Raw genomic sequence first — 23,046 nt, 5'->3', positions numbered from 1 at the left:
AGTGCAGCACTTGATATTCTATTTAGAAACGGGATGGAGCCCACATTCCTCACACTTTGCCCGAGGTAGCTGATGCCATTTCTGCTTTCCCTGTAAAGAACAACCATGGCATTTTATGTTCTTTCCATCCAGTAGATCTATTAGAAAGAAAAGGCAGATTTAGGGTTTAGGCGTAAGTGTTGTTTCTGTGCGTCTAATCTGCTCACCTGGACTTCATGGGGGCCTTTTTCCTGGATTTCCTTGTCCCACGGCTAAGACCAGGCAGAGCTATGACATGAGTTACAAAGGCGGGGGGTAGCTGGAAAATAGCCACTGTGCCCTCATAAAAATATTTGTAATGGGTTCAGTTAGGAAAACAGCACTCGAGGAAGTTTTTGAAGGCATGCTAGATTTCTCCACAGTCAGCTCTGGTGTGTGTGTGTTGCCACGTCTGGTGGGTAAAAGGATTCTTGAATACTGCAGCTCTTCCTGGATCATCTGGGCAACCATAGGTCTTAGATTTCTCAATACCCTGGGATTCATTTTGATAGCATTAACAGTAATCAACTTTGTTGTATTTAGATTTCTTATACAATGTATCCATACTACGATATATTATTTAGCCATTAAAAACTATGTATTTAAAGCATAGATAAAGCTTGGGGAAATATTTTATAATAGTCAATAAAAAGTGTCAATTCAGACTTAAATTGTTTGAGTCAGTGACGCTTCTGGTTGTCAGTAACATTGACCTGGCTCAGATGAAAGGGGCTTTAAGTAGGTTTCAGGAGCCTCATGAGAATCAGAGACAGAGGGATCTCCTGGAAACTGAATCTGGAAAATCACCAAGTGTAAGGCTCCTTCCTCGGGCTCCTGGTTTCCCTGTTGAGGGAAATCTACCTCTTCCTGCACCTGCTTCCGGTTTTCCTCTCTCCACCCCACACTTCCTCTCCCCAAGCACAGCCTTTGCTGTCTCACAATCCAGCCTGCACGTGGCCCACACTGCCCTCCTTAGCTTCTCTCATACCTCACACATGTTCATCTCAATTTCATCACTCACTGGCTTCCTCTGTCTCCCAGTTCCAAATTCCTACGCTGATGGGCTCAGCCCATCTTTTGAGTAGGACCACAGCTCTCAGGTCCTTAGTTGGTCTAAGAATGGGCCACCCTATGGACATAGAGTCTGTCATACAGAGTGAAGTAAGTCAGAAAGAGAACAAATACCATATGCTGACACATAGATATGGAATCCAAAAAAAAAAAAAAAAAACAAGGTTCTGATGAACCTAGGGGCAGGACAGGAATAAAGACGCAGACGTAGAGAATGGACTTGAGGACACGGGGAGGGGGAAGGGTAAGCTGGGACGAAGTGAGAGAGTGGCATGGACATATATACACTACCAAATGTAAAATAGATAGCTAGTGGGAAGCAGCTGCATAGCACAGGGAGATCAGCTCGGTGCTTTGTGACCACCTAGAGGGGTGGGAGGGAGACGCAAGAGGGAGGAGATATGGGGATATATGTATATGTATAGCTGATTCACTTTGTTATACAGCAGAAACTAACACACCATTGTAAAGCAACTATACTCCAATAAAGATGTTAAATAAATAAATAAATAAAAGTAAGTTGAAGATTTTACATTTATTAATAAGTTTGAATGATTTATGGCATTCTAATTAAGTTGTCTAAGTTTCCTTAGTAGAGATTGCTAAAATTCACTAGAATCATGCTATGTTTTTATAAGATAATAAGATTTGTGAATTGGATTAAGAGCTAAAGGAAAACTTTAAATGTATAACTTTAATAAAATAAATATTAATTTTTAATATGAAAATCACATTTGAGTTCTATTTTGTGCACAAGCTTCTCTTGAGAATACCAGTTAATTGACACGGAGCCCCCCAGGCAATCATTTTCACCCTCTCTGTCCTCTTCCCCAGCCCTGGGTGGACACACCCAGTTACAAACGTGCACTGTCACTGCGTGTCTGTGTGCCTCCCTCTACTGGGGGACCTGCACTCCCCTGGGGAGGGGCCGTCCCCATCCCTCCATCCCCGGGGCCCAGTGCAAGTCTTGGCACTAGAAGGGCATGTCTTAGCCAGCTCTGCTGCTATACCAGGGACCACAGACTGAGCAGCTTAATCAAGGCACTGATTCCTCGCGGTTCTGGAGGCTGGAGTCTGAGATCAACGCGCCAGCGTGGTGGGTTCCTGGTGAGGGCCCTCCTCCAGGTTTGTGGACAGCCGCCTGCATGCTGTGTCCTCACGTGATGCAGAGATCATCTCTCCTGTCTCTTCCAACAAGGGCACTAACCCCGCTGTGAGGCTCCCCGCTGGTGCCCTAGTTCCCTCCCAAAGGCCCCCCACCTCCTGGCACCATCACACTGGGGACAGGGCTCCAGCGTCTGAACTCAGTGGGGACACAGACATTCAGTCCACAATGGGGACGGAAACAAGGTTTGCTAAAAGGATGAATGGTGTGGAGGAGGCTGAGGCCGGGAGGACACCCGGCCTGGGTATGGAGGGGGACTGCCTCGCGCCAGGCTTCTCTTGGGCTTCTCTTGGGCTCCTCGGATGCTGTAGCTGTTCGTGTGTCACCGAGTGGGACCGAGTGTCCCCAGGCCACCCCCTCCACCTTCCACACACGTGTCCGCGGTGAGGTTATACCAACATTTGCCCGGCGTTGTGGCAGAGGATTCCCTGAGTCACGTCACCCATGACCCGAGGCAGCTGCTCCTGGGCTGACACCTGTCACCACCTCCCCTCTCCCCGCAAGGGCCTCTGTGGAGCAGTAGCTGCTCTAGGCGAATAGTTGGCAACGATGTAATGATGTCTGGCTAATACTCATGGGAGAGCTGGGCCAGGTGCTGTGCAGAAAGCTTTATGCACGCAGGCTCTGTCATCATCCCATTCTACGTTCGAGGACGCTGATGCCTGAAGACGAGAGGTGTTACCGGGACCCACAGTGGTAGGCGGGGAGCCGGGGCTTGAACACAGCTGGCGTGTTCTTACCCATTCTGTCGCATTGCCTCACATCGTTGTGTGAGGTCCTTCCATGGTGGGGGGGTTTGGTACCTTCACAAAGTCCTCCATGGCTTCCTCATACGTAGTACGTCCGGCAGAACAGCTGAATTCCGGCTCATCTAAAAATGAACGTGGTTATCCCCACCTCCTGCTGGTGGGAATGTCAGCTGGTGAAGTCTTTCTGGAGACCAATCTGGCAACTGGTATAAGATGCTTTAAACATCTTATGTCCATCCTCTTTGGTCCACTGTTAACTTCAAAGAAGACAGCATGAGGAAATCATGCTAAATGCATACAAAGATTTATAGCTGCAATTGGATATAGCTGAAATATCCAACAGTAGAGAAATTGATAAAAGCCATTATAATACATCAAATGAAATGGAATAATAAGCCTCCATTAAAAATTGTCTTTTAAAAGCACACTTAAAGACATAGAAAAATGTTCACAGAATTTTGTTATATGGGAGAAAATGCAGTCTTAAACAATGAATATATTGTGGTTCTAATTTTGCAAAGGATGTACTTCCAGTGAAATTTTAAACCAATACAAGCACTTAAATGGATGGAGCCATTGTTCAGCGTATATTAAGATTTAAATCCTCTGTTTCAACCATTCCACTCCTTATTACCTGCCCTAGGAAAAGAGTCACAGGGACATGAAGAGGCAAGTACCGTCTTATTTTTAAATACTACAAATTGGACATCATCTTAACATCTATCAAGAAAGGAGGAGTTAAATACGCTGATTCGTCCTAACTGTGGAGTACTATGCAACAGTTAGAAAGATTGGGGTACTGGCATGAAATTTAAGACTATTTACTGACAGATTATTAGGTGGAAAAAGCAATTTGCAGGACGGGGAATCTAATTTGCGCTCTTCAGAAGACTCGATACAACGCGTTGTCATCTTTGTAGTGATACGTATTATCGAAAGGATCTAGGTTTACTCTGGAAGGAGACACTCGGCATGATTACGGTTATTTATTCTGAGATGAGAATCTGGCGGGATGTTCGGGTTATAAAGGAAGGTTTCTTTTAGCTGTAACATTTGAGTCATTTTCAAGAAGAATGCAATGATGTTACTTGTGTAATTAAAAATTAACACTTTGAGTGTTTAAGAAAAACAGAAAGAAAGAAATATATGAACATGTCGACTATTTGATTTTTTTCTTTGATTATTGTTATCTTTAACCTTACTAGGTTAAGAATTGTAACTCTGATTCTAAGCCTGAAAATTCTGTATTTTATACAGCTGGTATATGGTAAGTGTCCAGTAAATAGTTTTTGGTTCAACTGCTTCTCTGTCTGTAATAGCGCCTCCTCAATGTCATCATTATCTCCTTATACTGCTGATTTTATGCTTACATATATATTTATTTGTGTATATTTGGTCTCTCCCTGCTAGAATGTAAGCTCCACCTGGCAGGCCCCCCCCCCCATTTGTTTACTGCTGTTTGTTTGCTGCAGCGCATGGAACAGGGCCTTACACATACAGGGTGATCAATAAATAAATAGTTGTCGAACGCACACATACGCCTAGGAAATAACCTGGAATGATTTCCACCCACTAAAAAATGCCAGCAGTGCTCTTCTGAGTGGTAGGATTATGGTTGGTTTTTATATATTCAAAATGATATATTTTTCAAGTTAAAAAGAAAAAAAAAAACCCCGAAGAGAGTGGGAGGCTGACCTGAGACAACTCCTAGTTGTATAGACTGTGTTTCGTTTTGTGGCCTCAAGAGGTTTGGGTTATTGACAACAGTGTTCCTTTTCTAAGGAGCTGATGATGTTGTAAACTGGTGTGCTTTTTATTTTTCTTTTCTGTTTTTTAGGTGACTAAGTTGGTTTCATGCATCACTGTAAACGTCGATTGTAATTTTGCCTACACAGCATCAAGTGGCAGAATTGGGTCCCTTGTAATTAAGATGTGCAAAGTTTGTACTTCTTCACTGTGACACCGTTATATTTTGAAGCAGGGACAAAACGAGCCCAATTTTAGCTTTGTACAGAAAGCTACTTACAAGGAAGCCGTGTGGCGCTGGCCTTTGTCTCTTTGTCTATGTGACTGCGCCTCAGAAGGCCTGGTTATTCTGGAACATCACAGGACTAGGAAGCTGCAGGCGTGTTAACTCAGAGCGGAGCTCCAGGGACTGACTGCTGAGAAAATAGTTCAGGGAACCAGTTACAAATCTGTATGCGCCAGAGAGCAGAAAACCTTCCTCTGCCCCCTTGGGTTCTGCTGGGACTCTGACATTAAACTGACAAAGGCCAGATTCACGAGAGTAAAGCCCAGAAGTTTTGATAAGCCATGCCCCGCGCCCATGCACACTGGAGAGACTCAAGGATGGGTCGCCAAGGGGTGGTTAGAACTTGGGGCTTACACAGGCTCGTCACAAAGGACAATGGGTGTGTAGGGGTATGACGAGCAAAGGAAAATGACAAACTGTGGGAAGGTACACACCAGGGGAAGCTGAAGGGAGGTGGGCTTTCTCAAGGTGGGCTGCTAGGAGCCCAGAGTCCTCTCCGATGATTAAGAGGAGGACTTAAAGCTTTTCTGTGTCTGCTGCTTCTCAACTGTCATCAGTTCGAAATAACCCTTAGGCCAAAGTGGCATATTTCAGGGCGCCATAGTCTGGTCCCCCACATAGCGTGCTCTGCCCCGAACCCCTCTGTTCAGCTAACGTTGGCCACACACCTAGATGTCCACTGGGGCCAGAGGCTGTGGGGACTTACAGGAAACCCACAACGTGGCTGGTGCCTCTTCCCTGCCGGCCTGGTTGTACTGAGGGCCACGTGCTTATGGGAACGTAGGTCTGTTAGTTTTTTCCGATGGCCCTCGTGTTCTCACAATTCAGGGGCTCCATGTCCTTCTCAGGTCTTGTCATGGGATCATTTTTCTGCTGTTGTTAGAAACGTAATGGGATTTTCTAGAAATTGACCTGAAGTAACATAGGTAGTTTTTAAGGGCAAGTGTCTTGCCCCCAGGTCTAAAGTTATACTTCTCAACTTGGGAAAGTGTCTTAAAGCAGGAAGTATACAAAACTAATAACCTCTATGATTTGAACACCTAGAAATTACTGATTATATGCCGAGCACCGTGTACTCCCACATTGGAAGGTAATATTCCCATTTCACAGATGAAAAAACTGAAAGTCATAGGTGACTTGCCTAGACCCTGGTTGGTTTTACAGGGGTTGAAGCCATGTTTGCTTGCTAAGCTGCTGAAAGCAGCTATTGGGATGGAGAGAGCCCTGTACACAGGTGAGCTAACAGAGACTGGGGAAAAGGCATGAAAGCTAAGACTCCAGAATGATGAGTAGGTGCTGAGATGGAGCTGACGTCTCTCAGGTTGAATGGCCATCTCTGAGTTGATAAAAATCTGACACTCATACAACTTTGTACGAGTTGGACGGTGCAGGTCGCGTGGGCAGAGGGGTTAGGCCCCAAGACATAGCTGGAAAGGGAGAGTGGGCCGTGGTGAAAGCCGTGGCTGGGAGTCTTCCAGGAGAAGAAGCCAGAGGCCTGGTGATGCCAGCTCCTTAAAAGGCCAAGACAAGTGGCAAAGCTCCTCTGGCTAAGCTTTTGTGGTTCCAGACAAGTGGCAGACAAAAGCCCCAGACAAGTGGCAAAGGCTTCTCCTCTGGCTAAGCTTTTGTGGTTCCGGGCAAGGGTGGCTCTAGATGATACTTTATTATGCTATTTCCTAGGGTCAGCTTGAGGTGAGGTGGAGATACGGTGACCTCTCACCCGTGTGCATCAACAGCCAATCATGGACCGGAACACAGAAGATCCGGAAGCCTTTGACTTCCTAACATTGTTAGGACAAAGTCTAAATCTTTTGACAACAGCATTCAAATACCATGAACGGTACCAGGAATTTAACTGAACATGTGCAGTTTCCTGCGGGTCCTGGTGCGCCTGGACAGTGCAGGCGGAGGCCACGGGGGTACAGGAACCTGCAGAACGAGTGGAAAGCCACGGGGAATCACGTGCGAGTGTCACGGCAGTGGAAAGGCCTGTCTTGTGCAAGCTTGTGAAGGCGCTGAAACGTCGCTGGGTGACTTCTGCAGAACCAGTATTTCACCGGGTGCTTCCTTGCAGGTGAGTAGGTGGGGCAAATGGATCAACCTTTCTGAAAACCATGTACGTCAACCTAAAGCCCAACAACAGGGAATTGGTTGAAGAAATTATGGCATACCTGTAAGAAGGGTTATTATGCAGGCATTAAAGAGTATGTTCTCAAAGAATGAAAGAGGAAAATATTCTCAGTATACTTTAAGTGGGAAAACCAGAAACAAAATTGATACATATATAAATATATAAATAGTATATGTATCAAAAGATGAAGAGCAGTTACATCAGATGGTAGGATGATGGGCTATGCTTGTCATATTTTCTCAAAGAAACCTGCATTGTCTTCCTAACTATTGTAAGGCAATAACTGCTATTTAAGACAAAAAAATCTGGGTTTTGTCATTTAATTGCAAAAATGTCACCGAATGAGTGACAGCATAAGACCATGGGATTTGGTGTAACTGGCTGCATTTGTGTGGACACAGGTGGCAGGCAAGCCCATGACCCTTCTTCCTGTCTACACGGCCCTGAAGACCACTTTTTAAAAAATATATATAATATTATATATATAGTATTATACTATATATAATATTATATATAGTATTATAATATTATATATAATATTATATATAGTATAATATATATAATATATATAGTATAATAGATATTATATATAGTATTATAATATATATTATATTATATATTATAATATATATTATACATAATATATATATTTTTATATATATATGCGGAGATCGGGGGCTACTCTTTGCAGCGGCTTCTTTTGTTGCATAGCACGGGCTCTAGGCACGGGGGCTTCAGCAGTTGTGGCATGCGGGCTCAGTAGTTGTGGTGCACGGGCTTAGTTGCTCCGCAGCATGTGGGATCCTCCCGGAACAGGGCTCGAACCTGTGTCCCCTGTATTGGCAGGCGGATTCTTAACCACTGCGCCAACAGGGAAGTCCCTGAAGAGCCAGTTTTGATGAATGTATCCGAGAGATACCAAAGAAGCAATTGGAGCACGTAGGCCTGGGCTGGTAGACCTGGGTGATGGCATCACTGACCCAGAAGGAGGGACAGAAGTCAGAGGGCACGGAGGCTCTCGCTTAGGGGCAGGGGCCCCGAGGAAGAGGCCATGCCACGCGGCAGTCCTCACCCAGGGGGTCTCCACCCCGAGGCAGACTCCGCATCCCTCCCCAAATGTCTTCTTGCTCCCGGGCTGACGTGACTCAGCACTGTGGCAGGTGCGGAGGGATTCCAAACCCGGCAGCAGAGTGTCAGGGAGAAGTGGGAACAATCTTACTAAAGTTTGCTCCTGATGAGGGGACACAGGACAGAATGACACCGCACAAGCTGCAGCACGGCTTCCTGGAAATTCACTAAGTCTCTCCCCCAAATTTCACTCATCATAGAAACCTTTCATCTCCCCTCCCCTCCCCCGCCCCTCCTCCAGCTCTCTCGGGTCCTCTCAACCCCGCAGCTTTCCCTCTCCTAGGATTCCTGACACCTGGAGGACTTTCCAGCTAAGTCAGCACGACCAGGCTCTTCTCTGGGCTTCTGCTACTCGCATCCCCACACCCCCTACCCGGGGTATTCTTAGGGACCCACTTTCCTTGACAGGTTGGGGAGTGGGGAGTTATAAACTTAGAACTTATCTAATAGTTCAGAGTTACGAGCAGATAACTGCACTAGGTGAACAAGAAATTGAAGATTTCCCCAGGGTCTATGGAGCCCGCGTCTCGGTCGACATGGGCTTCGTTCACCTGGGGACCATCGAAACGGTGCTGTTAGAACTGAGGGGACAGGCTGGCCTCCACCTGCCACCAAGGACCCACGCGGCACCATGTGAGAATCAGGGAAAAGGGCTCCCCAGCACGATTTCTCCCTGATGGAAATCTGTCATTACATGGTGATTTTGCTAGAACAAAACACTTCCTTACCATCTCCTAGGACATTATATTTATCCATCTAACTCTGTGAGGCTAAGATGCCAGGGAAACACCAGGCAGTTTAGTGTCCTGAGTGCAGCCCGCACAGGGCCATTCTGCAGAGGTGGGTGGCTTTGAATCTGGAGTGATTCTGACACTGGGGGCCTGGTTGGTCTCCCCAGGGGAGAGTTCTGGAGTTTGCTGAGCTGAGTTAGAAATTCTCCTCAGAGGTAAAGCAAGCCAGAGCTTCAAAGCTCCAGCCGTTCCCAGATAAGCCTGCAGTCCAGATCCACACTGGTGAAGCAGCCGCGTCCACACTGGTGAAGCAGACGCGTCCACACTGGTGAAGCAGACGCGTCCACTGGGAACCTGGATGAGGAGGACAGTGCACCGAAGGGGGAGGGGAGGTAGGGCTGTCTGTGAAAACAGACTCTCCCGGTATTTCACATCCTCCTCTTGTAGGAAGCAAGGAGATAGATACTACCTGATCTATCGTTCCTATCGTTTTATTATTAAATAGACAGTAACAATGAAAACTTAGAGCGTTTGACAGCTGTGCAGCATTTCACAGTTTACAAAGCCTTTCGAGCGAATGCTCTTTTTAACCTTCGGAAACTCCTACCCAAATCCAAATAAAACACAAAAAATTCCTTGTGAGCTAGAACCTGCAAGGCAAACAGAGCGTATTATCGTGTTTTAGCAGCAAGTGTGTGGCTGCTCTTCAATTCTAGTAGATGATAGGATTTCCAGACTGGATGTGGCCGGTCACAGTCTGTTTTCCACGGGGAAAATGCCGCCCACAACCGACTTGTCTAAGGTCACACAGCCTTAGGTATACCAGTGTCCAAGAGAGATGATCTCCTGGTAGGCATGCCTTCCTCCTAGGTGCAACTTTGTAATGTGAACAGAAGAGATAATGCACTTACTGTCCTCTGTACCACCAGTTGGAGCGACCAAGCCGCATTTTGCAGCATTATTGAAACCGAAGGTTGGTGATGGTCCTGTCTCTTTAAAAAGAAAAAAAAGGCGCGCGGGGTGTGGGCGGGTAGCTGCTGACTGCGGCACGGCGTCCGGTGGCCTGGACCAGTGCGGCTGCGGTGGCAGTCACGCTGGAACCTGCTGATGGGACACAAGGACCACAAAGGCCGGGGACGCGATGCTGGCAGCCACCGGTGAGTATGTGAGGGGCCGGCCGGATGTCACGGGAGCGGGCCGGGGCCCACGGGAATGCGGGCTCCGCGGGGGATGGGTCACCAGGTCCTCTGAGAGCGGGGCTGGGACCGGGGCGCCCGGGCCCTGCGGTCGCCTTGGGAAACGCCCTTGTGAGAGGACAGAGACGCTTCTTTAAAGCTCTGTGCTGCTGTAAGTTAGGGGTTCTTTTGGCGATTCCCACTTTGGGCCGCAGCCTGCGGTTTACCGGGGAGGCTCCGACTGCAGCCTTGCTAGAGAGATCCCCGCGGCCGAGATGCTCGGAGCTCCCGGCTTTGTCATTTTAATTCCCACCCCGTCCTGTGGGTTTGCTCACAAAGGGTCTGCTGCTGTAATGCAGAGTGTGGAGCGCAGAGTGCTGTTGAATAATAAAGCGGGATTCCCCAAGTGCCTTCTAGGCTAATTTATAGTAATTGTTCTCCTTTGAACAGCATGCTCGTAAATGATGCCACTTATTGCAGTTATCTTAAGTAGTAATATCTGAAAATCCTGCTTTTAGTTGAAAACATTTTACTTAGTTATTAAATTTTATCTTAATAAGTGATCATTAAATTCTTAGAGTATCCCAGTTTTAACAGTAGCAACGAAAATCTCTCACTCTTTTTCTTAAAACAAGGTTGATACCTCGGTGAAGAGTGTCGGGTTTGCTTCTAACATGTCGATAGCTTGGACTTTAATTTTTATGTAGGTTTTGTTCTCACTGTGTGAAGAAAGCCTGTTCATTTGAGTAAAAGGCAGAATGCAGGTCAAGCCCATATGCCCCCGCAGCTGAGGAGAGCTGCCCTGAAGTTATACTGAGGGGAGCTCTTACCTTTCCTCCACTGCAGATAAACGACTGACACTTAATCCCATTTTATTTGTCACTTGAAAAGCAAATCTCTCACATTGTTTTCGGAAGTTATTCCTTGATAACCAGACACATATTAGGTTAATGCATGGTTGTCATAACCCAGTGGTTTTACTTGTGACTAACCAGCCGTCTTTCCCTAATCTTGCTGCAGTCTTCTTCACATCATGGACAAATGATACCCAGTTCCTTTTCCTCCTTCCTCCGTGGCCGTCCTTCATCCTTTCTTTACCTTCCTGGCTTTTCAGCTGGCCAATTGCCTCCTTTTCTGTGGAGGTCAAGGCTCCTTCGGTCTCCCTTTCAAACAAACCATATTCCCATATTTTCCTTGTTCCTGGCCTGGTTTGTAAGATCTTTTCCATGCTGGATATGGTGTTTTCTATTCTTCACATAATAGGAAGGAAAACCTGACTGACAGGCTTATTTTAAGACTTTCGGCTTACATCAGCAGCGTCTGGTGTATTGCTGCTTTACCCTGGATTTGCTCTCAGAAGCCTTGGGTTCAGATCTCAGCTCTGCAGCCCCTGAAAACCCACTCAGCTTCTGGGAGCCTCAGTTCCTTCCTGTGTCAGAGATAATGGCAGTTGTTCACACAATTTTCCAGGGTTGAAATGAGCCAGTGCATCTGAAGGCACCCAGCACGGTACTTGGCACAAATGTAGCTGCTTCGCGGGTGTTCTGTCATTTTCTCATTCAGTCCACCCCTCCGTGAGGAAGCAGGCGAAAGAGGTTTCTCAAACATTCTTGTAAATCTAGTGATCTGAATTGTCTTTGGGCACAATGAAATGTGGATTATTTTTCCTCTTGTAAGGGCCCCCGTCTTCTTTCCTTCTATTGATTCACTGTGACTGCTGACATCCCAGAGCCAGGTGGATGGAAGAAATAGAAAGCATTTCGATAGGAGAAAGAAGAGGCATTTTGCTTATGTCATTAGGTGAATGATTCCTTAATGCATAGGTACGTAGGAGCCAAAAAAAGTGTTGTCAAAATTTTAAATTATCTTTTTCTAAGACTAGACATTAATAAACCACCTTGATGAAAATGGCAATAGTGTCCTTGTTGACTAAATAATCATCCTAAGATGAAGCTCAGGTTTTCACAATTCTTTCCAACAGAACAATGCAAGCTGCTGACAACATAACTGACTTTCAATTATAATACAATTACAATTAGCATACTTTCAAGATTTTCTTTCCCAAATGGAGAGCCTAGGTAAAATAACAAAAGATTTATTCATTAAGCAAAGAAGAACATCCTTCGTTTTTTTGACAAGCAAAAATAAGTAAAGCATAAATTGCTGTTCACACTGGATAAGGCCATGTTTAACAGTAAGAATGTACATATAGTGTTATACGGGGACTGGGTTCTCGGTAATTCTATGTTCGCTGTTTTACTATTTATGCTTATTATTATGTTTTGTCATTAATTCTTTAATAAATTTTTATTTTAAAAAATCAAAAAAAATGGAGGTTTCTCATACCATTTCCCTAAAGGTATGAATGTTGAAATGATCTTTTGACCAAGTGCTTCTTCATCAGCTCTAAGTACAAAAAAATATATTCAGTACTTGCTAAGGATGTCTTATAAACGTGATGCTGGTATTTCCATGTTGCCGCAGGCATGTTCTACTGGAAGAGGAAAGGCCAATTTCCTTTTTCTGGCTCCCATCAAATCCTGTATGGTGGCAGAATTGAGGATGATATTGACTGTCCAGCCATGAGTCCAAGTGGGCGGTGCAAAAGGCGCTGATTTGAAATTGGAGCAATTCCCGTGGCGGTTCTGATCTTGGACAACCTGGGTGGCAACTGGCTTTTCATACTGCCAATGCCGTTACTGTTTTAGTTTCTATTTTGCGTGCCTTTCTCCTGGCCACCTTTGCTTTCCTTAAACTCTGCGCTTAGCACATAGTGTCAGATGTAAGTCGAGGACGGCGCCATTGTGCCAGGACACATAAGGAAGGTGGAAGAAACACTGGCCTGGGAATCGGAGGCGTGGCTCTGCCTCGGCTGTGGCTTCTGTTTGTGCTAATGGGAGAGTCTGTTAACCTCAGCTCTGAGATAAGAGGTATGGTGTAGACAGTCTTTACATTTCCTTCAAGGCCTGGTATACTCCAGTTTATCACAATTATTGATCAAATAGCACACTTTCACGTATGTTGTCTCTCTTCATCTTCACAACAGCCTTGTGAAACAGGCAACCCATTTTGCAGATTATAGAATGTAAAATTGAAAGAGAGTGGAGCCCCGACCATTTCTTATTTGTAGAAAGAGGGGGTTGACTGGGCGGTATCTCAATTCGCTTTTCTTGCTGGATATCAGTGAGCGCTCAGATTGCCAACCCTGAGCGGTGACCCCTGCACCCTGTGTGCCCTCTCAGGGCACTAAGAGGTCATTGGCGGTGTGAAGCCCAGGATGCCATGGGGCTTCTCGGTTTTGTAAGGGGAAACCTATGGTCCACTTACAGCAACATGCCATCCAGACAAGCATTCGTCTTCAATATTCCTCTCTGGATGAGACCACGAGTCTGTCCTCTAGTCAAGAAAATACGGGCTCTGCAGCTCACATATCCTTTTCACATGTTCTGAAACGACGACATTTTAAAATAAGTCAAAGCCGCCTGAATATTTTTATGGGTGGTCATTTAAACTTCATAGATCTCCTTACTTCATTAAAATACTAAGTGCTAGAGAGGAGTTTGTATTTGAATTTTTGGAGCATCTGGAATTTGTGCACTATTTCACCATATTAATAGAGGCTTAGTCTTTTTTTTTAAATAAAGAAAACATTTAGGAGATGGGGGTGTATGTATGTGTTAGTTTCTGCTGTACAGCAAAGTGAGTCATAAACATATATCCCCTCTTTTTCAGTTTTCCTCCCCATTTAGGTCACCACAGAGCACTGAGCAGAGTTCCCTGTGCTATGCAGTAGGTCCGCGTTAGTTATCTATTTTACACATAGTCGTGCATATAAGTCAACCCCAATCTCCCAATTCATCCCACCCCCTCCTTGTTTTTAATGCAATGATACATTTAACCATTAAAAAAAGTCCTAATAGGGTTACCAGATAAATTACAGAAACTATTGCATAAGATAAACATAACCTAAAAAAATTATTTGTTATTTGTTTGAAATTCAAACTTAACTGGGCATATTTTTATTTGCTATGTCTGGCAACCTTATATAAACAGAATCTTAACTGATAAATTAAATAATAGTTACTTTGAGCGTAAAGATATTAATTTGTTAGGTTTTTAAACTTAAAATATAAGTTATATCTAATCTTTATCAATTTTCCATAACATGCCAAACATTTCCCTGGGTTTATTTATTGATACTTTTGTTTATTAAATGTTTAAGTTCAATGATTATCCTAAGAAAATTCTGATCCTGAAAAACGTATTATGTACCTTCATTTTCCCAAGAGGTCCGGCTAGTGACTGAAAAAAAAATACCCAAGCCTTTAAATACATTTATTAGGAATCAGGTAAACGCGGTTTTGAAAACGGGCTCTACATCAGACTAGCTCTGATGCTTCATCTCTTGGAGCCTCAGTTTCCCCTTAACTGGGCCTGAGAATAGCTCAGTGACCCTCTCCCCTCCCCACCTCTGGGATCAGATGGCTGGTGAACAAAGTCCCTGGCAGGCTCCCAGAGAAGCACTGGTTTTCAAGTGAATGAGTGAATGTTATTTTTCCCTTCAAAAAGCTAGATAATAATAATATTAGTCAGATAATATCAAAAGAGATATATTTCAATCATATAATCTATTTTTAATATATTATTTTTAAAAGCTTTATTGAGTTATCATTCACATACTATACAGTTCACCCATATGGCATATTACTTTTATGTAAAATTTATCTTTGAAGATAATTGAGCTTTTAAAGGTAAACCTAAGACTTCAAGGAGTTTACTCCAGTGGTAGCCCTTCCAAACCCCTGCCTCCAACAATTAGCTCTGCCTGTCGACGGACCAAAAGTTGAGGCTAGATCAACTCAATTCAAGATATGCTATGACAGTATGTGTGTCTTTTATTACCTGGAAATGGGCCAAAATGACTAAACTATTCATTCTTTATTGAATACCTTCTGTATCCGTGGACCTGCATCTGACCGAGTAGGGGGGCAAAGATGAGTTAGACGTTCTTGAGGAACTTTTTGCAAAGTGGACGAGGAAGATTTGTACAACATAGAAGGGATTTGGGACAGTAAGGGAATAATTTATACATTTTTCTTATTAAATTTGAGACAGTATTTTTTCTGCTGTACATTCTACTGGAAATCTTCAATTACACACACACACACACACACACACACACACACACACACACACACACACACACACACACACACACACACACACACACACACACACACACACACACACACACACACACACACACACACACACACACACACACACACACACAGAGAGATAAGTATCCCTTACCTTTTTTTTTGCACTCCGCAGGCCTCTCACCGCTGCGGAGCACAGGCTCCGGACGCGCAGGCTCAGCGGCCATGGCTCACGGGCCCATCCGCTCCGCGGCAACCCGTGTCCCCTGCATCGGCAGGCGGACTCTCAACCACTGCACCACCAGAGAAGCCCTCCCTTACCTTTAACTTCACTTCTCGGCTCTGTAAAGTGCATTTTTGTAAATCTTCCATTTCAGGGGTGTTTACTTGAGGTCAAATAAGGCTATAGTGACCATGACCTTTTCTACGGTGGATTGTGCCCGTACAGTTCTGTTAATTAATGACAGCCGCCATTCTTGCTTTGCCTTACATTTTGGTCTATTGATTTATAGGGTGAATTAATCTGACTTCTCTGTTTTGCAAAGATGCCATTTTCAAGTCTGTGCTGACTCATGTTTTGTGCTGACAGCGAGCAGAGCACGACCATTATTCTGAGGGTAATTCCAGTGGAGGCTTTCTGTGGGCCCGCAGTCTGTCTATATTGGTTCCTTGTTTCTGTAACGTCAGGGACTTTCAAGGGTGAATTTTCAGCACGTCACAGAGGTTTTAGCTGCCTGTGAATACGTCTGATCAAACACGATGAAGAGTAATGTTGATTTTTAATTCCCAGCTTTAGAGGAATGTGTATCCTGTTGGCAGGAGATCGCTGAAGGCAACTCTGGCTCTAGTCTTTGCTATAAATAGGTGAAAAGACTGCTTCTAGGGAAACTGAAGCTTTCTTGACAGGTAGAGCTCAGGGGTCCATGTGAACTGTGAAGGGGGCGGGGCACCCTGGACGTCCCTGCTTCCTTAAGACAGGGCCCTTGGGCACAGCGGCCGTGAGTTAAGCCCTGGGTATCCGGCCAGTTTCCATTTCAAGTAGACCAGCTCAAAGAAATATTCACCCCAGTGGTAAGTGGAGCAAGCGTGTTTCTTTCCTGCTCCTTAAATGAGATCATATATGGCGTCAAATCCGACTGCTCTGAGGGAAGCCCAGGTTGCCACAATAGGGTGTTTTTGCTGGGAAGGTGAAGAAATCACTGGAGGGACACACTGTGCTTGTATTAACCGTGGGCGGTGGCTTCAGGAGTCAAAGCCGAACGCGGGGATTTCACAGCTGGTCAGGGTGGACGGCCAGGCCTGTTCCCTCATAGCCATCATAGGGCACTGACTGTTTAGCCCCTGATGCGTGAGAGAACAGGGATCAGTGGGCGAGAAGGGCATGAGCATTTCCTGTCCCTTTGTGGGTTAGAGGACAGTCCATGAGCAAAAAGACTGGCATCCCGTATGTGCAGGACCGGCCTGCCGTTCATTAAGTACTTTTAGACACCGTTCAGGCTGGTGTTCATGATGACTCTGTGTGTAGATGGGGCAAGCTGTCCCGTGTCACAGTGAGGAAGGCTGGGCACGGAGAGGTTATGTGACTCCCGGGTCGTGACCTCGATTGAATTACTCTTCCCCAAAGTGATATGATGGGAGCAAGCTTCCTTCCCCTTTGGGGACCCTATGGGCAGAGAAGGAAATAATATTTGAGTGTCTGTATTGTGTTAGGTACTCAATAGTGGGATTAAGGTAAGAGATGGAGTAAAGACCTTAGTTTAAGTCCCAGCATGAGATGGTGCTTGACTTTTCTGGACACCAGTTTCCTGATCTGTCAAATGGAATTAATAATTTCCTACCAAATCACGAGGCTGTTATGAGACTGAAATAAGATAATATCTATGAAATCACTTTAACAAATGAAAGATACCATACCTCTACAAGATAACCTTACCATACTGCATTACAGTTTTACTGTCAATAGCAATGCAACTGGGTACAAAATTTAGGATATCCTAATTTTCTTGGCTGTGTTAATGAAATATGTAAACACAAAATTATCATGAAAGCAGTAAAAAAAAATCCCAGTTTTTTCATATCCTGATTAATTTGATTGTCTTGTTGAGGAATTGTCAATTTATCAGTATGTATAGTTTGAACGTTGACATTTCTTATTTTTTTAAGTTGCATCAGACTGCTGTTCAATCATATTAGATGCCATAAAAAGGCTACTAGCTTTTATCTTCCATGCATTATTGTAAAGGATTTATAAAAGGAAATGTGTGGTACAGTGAAGCACTCAAAAACAGATGCACTGTCAGATGAAGATCTATACACAAGAGAAGCATTGAACACATAAGTATAAAAATCTATATAGTGGTAGTCCTATGATCAGTAAGGAACAAAACATTTCTGTAGGTTAATACAATAAAAATGAAATAGAACTAAATATATGCTTAATTATAGGCAGAGATGTGTTCATATATCTGCATAGGTAGAATGGCCACAGCACACCAACAAATGGATGTTTGTTGAAATGAATGAACGTGTGTGTGAAAGCATGTACTGAGAATCAAGAAAGACATTTTAATATTTCTTTGTCTACATATTTTGATCTTAAATTAGTACAAAGTAATCATGAGAATAAGTAAAAGAATATATAATAAAGGCTTGTTCATTATAAATATAATAAACAATATATAACAAATAAAACAATATACATAACAATATATAATCATGAGAATAAGTAAAACAATATATAATAAAGGTTATTATATATATAATAAACAACACATAATTATTTGTGAATGTTGATGCGCTCCACACATTTCACTATTATTCTATGAAAGCAGCCTGGTTTATTGTTGAAATCCCTTACCTGGGGGTCAAGAGGTCTGCTGGGGCTCTGTCACTTCCTAGTGCCCTAGGAGGCTCTGTGATGGTGCGCATAACCTCGCTCCTTCACACTCCGCCGGCAGAGCTAACATCTCTGTAAACTAACACCGACAGGTCCCGAGGACTTCTGTCATCTTGTCCCCATCTCTATGCCTGTAGGGTGTGGGCACATCCTCTAGCCTCTTATAGCTTTGGACTCTTGACCTGTAAAATGAGGCAGCTATCTGGTCTACCTCTTTTATAACGTTGTCTTGAGGATCACATGAAACAATGCATGTAATTGTAAGGACTACACATAGGTAAGGTACTGCTGGGGAGGAAGACATTTTCCTCTTCCCTTCTAAGTTCTGCTGGCTGGTCTAAGGATGAAATTAACATGAGACAGATTAAGATGAGAAAATCAGACAAAATTTTATTAACGTGTATACATGGACAGACCCAGGAACTGAGTAACTCGCCGAAGGGGCCGAAGCCCTCATCTTAAATACCATCCTCAGCTAGAGACATGAGAGGAGGTTGGGAATAGGGCTTTGGGACTTGAAAGTGGAGGAAGGCAATTGACATGAAGATGGAAAAGCAAGAGGTTGGTGAACAGCCGTTTGCTGGGCCAGGCAGAGACAATGGGACACAGAGAAGAATGGTAACAGACAGACTTAGTGCATAATACAGCTATGTATGGTGATTCTCCCTTCCTGGAACACGTGCTCTGTGTTCTTTTAGGCAGTTCGTGGGAAGGTCAGAGGTTCTCCCTGAGGCTTTGGGGCCTTAAACATAATCAGCCTAAGTTGTATTTTTTTTGTGTGGTATGCGGGCCTCTCCCTGCTGTGGCCTCTCCCGTTGCGGAGCACAGGCTCCGGACGCGCAGGCTCAGCGGCCATGGCTCACGGGCCCAGCCGCTGAGCGGCATGTGGGATCTTCCCAGACCGGGGCGTGAATTCGTGTCCCCTGCATCGGCAGGCGGACTCTCAACCACTGCGCCACCAGGGAAGCCCCATCCTAAGTTTTTAAAAAATTTATTTTATTGAAGTATAGTCGATTTACAATGTTGTGTTAATTTCTCCTTCACAGCAAAGTGATTCAGTTATACATATACATATATATTCTTTTCCATTATGGTTTATCACAGGATATTGAATACAGTTCCCTGTGCTCTACGGTAGGACCTTGTTCATCCATCCTATAGACACTAGTTTGCACCTGCTAATCCCAACCTCCAGATCCATCCCTCTGGCACCACCCCTCCCCCTGGCCAACCACAAGTCTGTTCTCTATGTCTGTGAGTCTGTTACATAAATAAGTTCATTTGTGTCATATTTTAGATTCCGCATGTAAGTGATATCATGTGGTATTTGTCTTTCTCTTTCTGACTTGCTTCGCTTAGTATGATAAATGGCAAATTTTGCTCCCCTACAGTACTGTTATTTAAATACCACGTGCAGAATTTCATACTAATGAAGAAAGATTTATTGGCACCAAGTGGATCTTGGGAACCCCAAGGAATACTTTGAATGTTTGGGGAATAAGTTCTCAGGGAGGTTTCACAAGGGGCTGGACTCATGCCCTGATAACAGAGAGGTATTTAGGGAAGGAGTGGGTGCTGCTCAAGTAGGCACCAAAAAATGAAGCCATGCTGGGAGGGGCGACCCTGTCTGCAAATCCCTTTTCTCTCCTTGCCTCCCCTCCCTTCCTTTCCTCTTCTTTTAAAATCTTATTACGTAGACTCTGTTATTCCATCTGTGCCTCATTTTTAATGAACAGCTATTATGATAATAAATGAAAGATATTAAAAATACTACTTCAGACAGAGCTGTCATTATATACTCTTCATCATGTTATAAACACTTTCAACATTATCCCATGTAGAAGACACAATATAGTACAAATTTAAATTTTATCATTTTAAAACGGAAATGCTATGCATAGGAAAGAGTATATATAAATTGGAGTCTTTGGCTCACTTTTCTTTGAGGTTGTATCTTTTTTTACTTTCAAGTTTTTTTTTTTTTTTGATTGTGTGACAAATATGTTCTCCTGATTTATGTAGCTTGCTTTAGGTGAACAGAAGTTCTAAATTTTAATGTGGTTTGAATGTAGCCATCTTTTCTTCTACGGTTAGGGCTTTCTATTTGTTGTTTAAGGAGTTCTTCTGTACCCTGAGGTCATAAAGATATTGGGTTATATTTCTTTCCAGAAACTTTAAGGTTTGATTTTCTCACTTATGCCCTTAATCATCTGGAATTGATACTTGTATGCAGTGTGAGGTACAGATACATTTATGTTTCCAGGTGGATAAGCGCTTGTCCGGGTAACATTTTTTGAAGGGTCCAGCTTTGTGCACTGAACTGACAAACACCTCTGTCATGTATCGAGTTTCCATTAATGCGTGGATCTGTTTCTAAGCTCTCTGCTGTTTGATTGTTCCTGTGTGAATGCCATACCAACTTAGTTATTGTTTTATATTACAGTTTGCTATTTATAAAGCAAGTCTTTCCCCTCCTGCTTCTGAAGGAGTGTCTTTATTCTTATCCCCTTGTTCTTCCATAAAACTTTTAGAATTTCAAGTTTCATTTTAAAAGGTTGGGATTTTTTTTTAAACATCTTTATTGGAGTGTAATTGCTTTACCTTGTTGTGTTAGTTGCTGCTGTACAACAAAGTGAATCAGCTATACGTATACATAGATCCCCATATCCCCTCCCTCTTGAGCCTCCCTCCCACCCTCCCTATCCCACCCCTCTAGGTGGTCACAAAGCACCAAGCTGATCTCCCTGTGCTATGCGGCTGCTTCCCACTAGCTATCTGTTTTACATCTGGTAGTGTATATATGTCCATGCCACTCTCTCACTTCGTCCCAGCTTCCCCTCCCCCCCCCCGTGTCCTCAAGTCCATTCTCTACGTCTGCGTGGATGGACCTAGAGTCTGTCATACAGAGTGCAGTAAGTCAGAAAGAGAAAAACAAATACCATATGCTAACACATATATATGGAATCTTAAAAAAAAATGGTGTTGTGATTTTGATTGGAATTCCTTTGAATTAAAAGATCCATCTGAGGAGAGTGGACATTTCAGTGATATTGAGCCTTCCTGCCCATCATATACATCTCTCCATTTTTAAAAGGGTGTCTTTTGTTCAAGTTTATAGCTTTTCTATCTCAAATTTTTATACAAGTTCTTTTGTTATAATTATTCCAAGGTAACTTATTTTTTCGTGCTATTATAAATGGTTGTCTTAAAAACTTCCTTTTTTAAAAAAACTTTTGGGCTTCCCTGGTGGTGCAGTGGTTGAGGGTCCGCCTGCCGATGCAGGGGACACGGGTTCGTGTCCCGGTCCGGAAAGATCCCACATGCCACGGAGCGGCTGGGCCCGTGAGCCATGGCCGCTGAGGCTGCGCGTCCGGAGCCTGTGCTCCGCAACGGGAGAGGCCACACCATTGAGAGGCCCATGTACCACAAAAAAAAAAAAAACCAAAAAAAAACCAAAAACTTTTGTTGGTGTGTAGAAGTACAATTGAACTTTATCAGGAATCTTGATAAACTCTATCATTAATTCTGTTAATTTGTCTGAAATTCTTTTCGACTGTCCCATCTGTGAATGGTGATTGTTTTGTCCCCTCTTCCGCCCCCCTCCTCCTGCCCCTCTCATTTTTTTTTTTTTTTTTTTTTTGTCTTGTCCTGGCAGTGCCTGCAGTGAAATGTTTACTAGAAGTGGAGATAGCCCAGTGTGAGGTTTGCCCATTAAGGAAGTTCCCATCTACTTCCTATTTACTAAAAGTTTTTTGTTTTCTTTCCTTTTTTTGAGAGGGGGGTTCATTAATGGATATTGGGTTTTATCCTCTGATAAGTCCAATAAATTGGTCATAAAGTATTATCTTTATTATACTACACATGCTCCATTCAACGTCCTAATACGTATTTGGAATTTTTGCACCTATGTTCATGAGTAAGATTGGCCAGTAATTTTCCTTTCTCAGGCTGTCCCAGTCTAGTTTAGATAACTGGATTTGGGAATATTCTCAGTCTCATGACATTATTGGGGCATATTGTCTGTTTTTATGTTCTCTGGTAGAATCTGTAGCTTTTAGAGTTGCTTGTTTATTGAATATTTGGTACATCTTACCAGTAAAGCCATCTAACCTAATGTTTTCCCCAAGGGGAGATTTTAAATATCAGTGATTGAAACTATTTCATAGGCTTGACTTATTTCTTGAATTAGTTTGGTACTTTATATTTTTCTAAGAATTTGTCCATTTTCAAAATTTGAAAATGTATTACCTTAAAGTGGTTTTTTTTGGGTATTCCCTGGTGGTCCTGTGGTTAGGACTTGGCTCTTTCACTGCCAGGGCCGGGGTTCAATCCCTCGTCAGGGAAGTAAGATCCCACAAGCCATACAGCACGGCCAAAAAAAAAGTTTTTTTTAGAAAAAATAATGTTCTCTTATCTTTTTCATTTCTGATGCATTCCAACATTTTTTTTCTTCTTTGCTTTTATCTTGATCAGTCTTGCCACAAGTTGGCCAATATTATTAGTCTTTTTAAAGAACTAACTTTTCCATTGTATCTCTGTTTTCTATTTCATTAATTCTACTCTTATCTACTCTCAACCTTATTTTCTTTGAGCTTATCCCCATTACCTTTTTTCCGAAATTCTTGAAATGGATACTTGATTTTTAGCCTTTCTTCTTTCTGAATAAAATCATTGAAGGCAATGAATGCCCCATAAATTTACTAATCCCCATTTGTAATGAGGAAAGAGCAAGTCAAAGATGCAGTGTTTTTCATGGACACTTGTGTTTTCAACCAGAATTTAATAAGATTC

General features: G+C 43.5%; 1 protein-coding gene across 2 annotated transcripts in view; it reads left to right on the top strand.

Moving 5' to 3' along the window:
* The first annotated feature begins 10,081 nt into the window (after positions 1-10,081).
* Positions 10,082-23,046, top strand: part of SACS (sacsin molecular chaperone) — a 76,116-nt gene continuing 63,151 nt past the window's right edge. For both annotated transcript variants that reach the window (XM_033843541.2, XM_033843539.2), the window contains exon 1: positions 10,082-10,182. The gene's annotated coding sequence lies outside the window, so the exon portion shown is untranslated. The remainder of the gene's footprint in view (positions 10,183-23,046) is intronic.

Source organism: Tursiops truncatus, chromosome 18, assembly GCF_011762595.2.
Source record: "Tursiops truncatus isolate mTurTru1 chromosome 18, mTurTru1.mat.Y, whole genome shotgun sequence".
In the NCBI taxonomy this organism is placed as follows: domain Eukaryota; kingdom Metazoa; phylum Chordata; class Mammalia; order Artiodactyla; family Delphinidae; genus Tursiops; species Tursiops truncatus.
Note: the sequence above shows the minus strand (reverse complement) of the source record. Positions and strands in the feature narration are given on the sequence as shown.